This window comes from Otolemur garnettii, unplaced genomic scaffold (genome assembly GCF_000181295.1).
Source record: "Otolemur garnettii isolate 467f Iridium unplaced genomic scaffold, OtoGar3 scaffold00024, whole genome shotgun sequence".
Taxonomy (NCBI): Eukaryota; Metazoa; Chordata; class Mammalia; order Primates; family Galagidae; genus Otolemur; species Otolemur garnettii.
In genome coordinates, this window is record NW_003852419.1 from 21,148,554 (window position 1) to 21,153,388 (window position 4,835).

Here is a 4,835-nt window from a genome sequence, read left to right on the forward strand (position 1 = left end):
TTTTTTTTTTCTTTTTGGCTCTCCATTTCTTCAGGTCAATATGTCAGTGCTAGGATTGTAATACTGATTCTTTTTAAAAATGGGTGGATGAAAACTTTTCCTGATAATGAATTTCTGCAGGCCTTATGATCAATAACACACAATCTATCACTTGACACATGAGGTGTGACTAGAACGTCTCAGAAAGATTTTAGCACACATGCTGTAGCTCAAAATATATCTGATGTATTTTGTTAAATGCAGATACAACTGGGAGTTATATTCCAATAAGACTGCCATTTCTCCAAGTATCTTTGGAATACCTCCAATCTCCTCACTTTATTTTAATATCTGGTATTGATGGAAATGTATCACATTGTCACCAATCTTCCTCTGAATGGATTCCTGCCATTTGCAAAAAAGTAGATCCATCCTGGGTGGTGCCTGTGGCTCAAGGAGTAGGGCGCTGGCCCCATATACCACAGGTGGTGGGTTCAAACCTGGCCTTGGCCAAAAATTGCAAAAAAAAAGTAGATCCATCTTAATACTTATAATCATCGAGTGTTTGCCTTTCCTCCTTCCTTCCTATTTCTCCTAACTATGGCAGTCACTCTCCTAGGTGCTGGTGAGATAAAGTTCCTATCCTCAATGTGTCCATAGTTTAATAAGGGGAGGAAATAAGTAAAAAAGTTATGATATCCCCAAATTTGCCAAAGTTTCTCCAGTCCATGAGTATAGATATAGTGCGCATAAGAGAAATAGCCCAGGTTTTTCAGGCTTTGCCCCACTTGCACATGTTCATGCGGACTCCCCCTCTGACCACGTAGGCTTTTCCAGTCCAACTCTTTCTGTTCATAGTTACTCCTTTCAATCCTCCAGGATGCCAGGTGTCTGGTGCTGCCTATTTGCTGATTTATTTGTTTAACTTTGAAAACTCACATTTAGTGGTGGAGGAAAACAATACTACTTTTTATATAGTTTAAAGTTTTCCCCATTGTTTTCAAAAAATTCTAGAAAATGTTGAACAGGGAGAAAAAAAGATCTCTGTAGTAGGCAGCCTGACTGGCAGCCAGTGTTTCTAGAACAGCTCAGAGTAGAGAGTTCTTATTGTTTTCTAAACTGATCTCTAAAAGGGAAAAGGCTAGATTAACCTAGTGAGCAATGTAGAGCTGAAAACAGGAAGCAAATGGGGTCAGCAGAATTAGACTTTTCCTTCTTGAGATCAGCCAGTGCCCTTTTTTGGGGGGTGGGGGTGGGAAAGATTTAAAAGAACATAAACACCCTGCTGCAGATGGCACCTCCTGTCATCACACAGCAGCAATGAGCTCCAAGAGGGTGGGAGCTTCGTCCATTTTCTTCAGTGTTGTATATTCATTAGGTTTAGAACATTGCTTGACACTTACTAGATGCTCAGTACACATGTGGATGTTGAAGGAAGGAATGTCAAAATAGGGTTGTTAGCCCTTCAATCCACATCTCACTGTCATCTGCTATCTTCCATGCAGAAATGGGGAGAATGACCCACCCCTTACTTACTGCAACACTGTTTCCTGAGTCCCAGTGCAGAAGTATCTGGGCCTCTTCTCCTCTAAAGTCCTTGATGATCACACAGCCTTTTCCAAATTCTCCTTTAGCTCCTTTCTGTAAGAGTGCTGGTCCTTGAGTCATTGCTGGGAAACATACATACTTGAACTCTAACTATGGCCTAGGGGCAAATTTGACGTCCCGACTTAATTACAAATAGGGTGGTAAGAGCTCTTTTAGATGTATAGGCAGTCTTGGAGTTACAAACATCTGACTGACATACAACTCAAACTTATGAATGGAGGCTATTACAGGTAGTAAGTAAATGTACCGGTTCAGACTTACATACAAATTCAACGTAAGAACAAATCTATGAGCTTATTTCATTCATAACCTGGGGACTGCCTATAAATACAGGTACATGACAAAGAAGTGAAGAAACCGAAGACAGTAGCAGTAAATCAGAGGGAGAGGAACAGATGGTACAGAAAGAGGATGTGTACACCTGTATCTCTGCCTGCTTCCTATCACTATATTTACTTCCACTCCCCCATTTTGTCTTCCTAAACGGATTGGTACTTCTTCCTGCTAGTTTTATAATTTCCTCTTTCCAAGTACATGATGGGGACTAATCAAATATTTGTTGACTGGTTGGCAAAGAGAATGAAGACCTTAGTGGAATCCTATTACTTTCTCCTAATATTTGCTTCTCCTTATTGATTGCTCTTTGGTCAAACTGGGCTATGAGCTACTGGATAATGAGAACTTAATAAGCCCTAATTTGCTCAAATCAATCACTACTTAATGGACTGCCCACAGTGTGCCAAGCATTGTGCTAGATGGAAAACCACAAAGATTAATAAGGAGGAGCTTTAAAGAAGCAAGCAGTGTAGCAATAGAGATAAAGCCTGTCAAACAACTATACTGTAAGGCAGAGTGAATTCCATGGTGTTCTAGATGATCATATAACTTGCTATGGGAAGATAGAAGGAGCAAGAGAACTCTAGATTGTGGGCTCTGAGAAGGTTCCACATAGGAGCTCCATGAAGAACAAATAGGACTTTAACCAGTGGAGACGGGTGAGGAGGGAAGTATGATTTTTAGAGTTTGCACTGAAGGAGAGGGTTTCACTGAATGGTGCTGCTGGCAGTACTTTAAAAGAAAGATTAAAGTGCCACACTGCATGTGAATCTGTCTGTCTAATTCTGTGTGCAAAGCAGATGGCTGTTAAACGTTTGTTCCATCCCTGGTATTGTCTGTCTTATAAATCCTAAAGAGGAGTTGAAATGGAGAATTTTATCATGGTTAAAGGAATTTTTGCCTATAATTGGTTTATAACATATTCATGACTAACAGGCAAGCTCCCTGCTCCCTGGGGCTATGCTCTAAGTATGCACACATTCCAGAATGATTAACCTTTTCCCTGTTGCTGCTAAGAGCCCTAAAAGCCAGGGAAATCAATAGCTGCAATAATTTATCACTGACAGATTAAAAATTTCTATTGATTGCTTATGAAATGGGAATTTGTGGCCCACCAAGGAGCTTTATTCTTTTAATAGACAACTAGGCAATCAATTGTAATGTCAAGTTTTGAAATTCTTTGGCAACAGTTTTTATGAAACACACAGAAGAAAATAACAAGAGGCCTAGATAAGTTTCTTAGTCTTGAAGAGAGATACAAAAGGGAATTTCACTTGCCTGCCTATGTCAGTGGTATACCTCTGTCCCCTGAAGCAGATGTGCTATCCCTTGCCATGAATCTAAGGACTAATGTCAATTTTCAAGCTTTGGAAATCTGGTAGGCTCCTTGTCTTTCTTTCCTTTCTGAAAACCGTTGTCAACTCCCAATGCAATCTTAGGCTGTACATTTTCAGAGATGGGCAGGCAATGAAGTTTGGAGGAGCGACCTTCCTAGCAAGCTCCAAACTAATGCTTTGCCTGACACTCCTGGGGAGCCCATTAAAATGCAGATTATTATTCTAGGATGGGACCTGAGATTCCACATTTCAAACAGTCTCCAAGCAGCTACCTGTGGCAGGACTTTAAACTCTTTCTTCTTTTTCTTGATGAGATTACTCTCCAAAGTAGAGGAATGTGACAAGGGCAGCATGCTGGAGACTTAAAGACCATTTGAAGCCCTGACTCAAGGTCCCACAAACAGCAGGAACAGAACTGAAAGAGAGAGTATGAGATCTTCACTTGTAAAGATTGTTCTTATTTATGTGTTCATGCAGTCCCCGACTAACAAACATCAAACTGACATATGAGTCACACTTAGGAATGGAGGCTATTACAGGTTAATAGGTAAATATACCCTGTTCCAACTTACATACAAATTCAACTTAAGAACAAACCTACAGAACCTATCTACCTCCTTCATAACCTGGGACTGCCTCCAAGGCAGTATGTGATGGGATAATGGAGGAAGAGGGAAAATAGATCACTCATTCCTCTATTCTGTACATTTTAATCCCCTACTCTGTGCCAGGATTTTAGGTGCAGGATATGTGAATTATAGTAAGAAAAATTGATAGAAAAGGCTATTTTGGAAAGGAAGACATTGAAAGCATTCCCCCTCAACCCCTTTCTTTTTGTTGGGGAACTTTTGCTCCAAGACATCCTATAACACAAGGAATCCAGCCCTTCAGCATTTCCTAGCAGAACAATATTATCTGTCATTGTTCTTTGTGTTCAAAGATACTTCTGGCAATGATGTTACTATTCCTGTGTATGAGTCTGGCAGAAAGCCCTAAAATGTGACCTAATTTGCAAATAGCTTGTCCTTCTGGTGAGCTGTTATTAGTAAAACCTGCTGTAGTTTATGACTCTACTCTATAGACCAGTAGTTCTCAACCTTCCTAATGCTGCGACCCTTTAATACAGTTCCTCATGTTGTGGTGACCCCCAACCAGAAAATTATTTTCGTTGCTACTTCATAACTGTAATTTTGCTACTGTTATGAATTGTAATGTAAATATCTGATATGCAGGATGGTCTTAGGCGACCCCTGTGAAAGGGTTGTTCAACCCCCAGAGGGGTCCCAACCCGTAGGCTGAGAACTGCTGCTATATACTTTGGGAAATAGTCAGGAGGGCAAAGATTTCCGCAAAGCTTGTGTGACTAGATCATCTTTTTGGAATAGTAGCTTCTGCCTATAATTTGAAGAGATGATGTAGAAACCAATACATTATTTTTTTCTTTCTGAGAGAAAGACTCTTAAAAGCCTGGAAGTGGAAGATCATTAGGCAATTTGTTGTTAGCTCAAGAAGGGCACATCTTGGTATATTTATAGTCATGCCGCCCAAGGGGAGAATGTTTATGTATGGACCTGT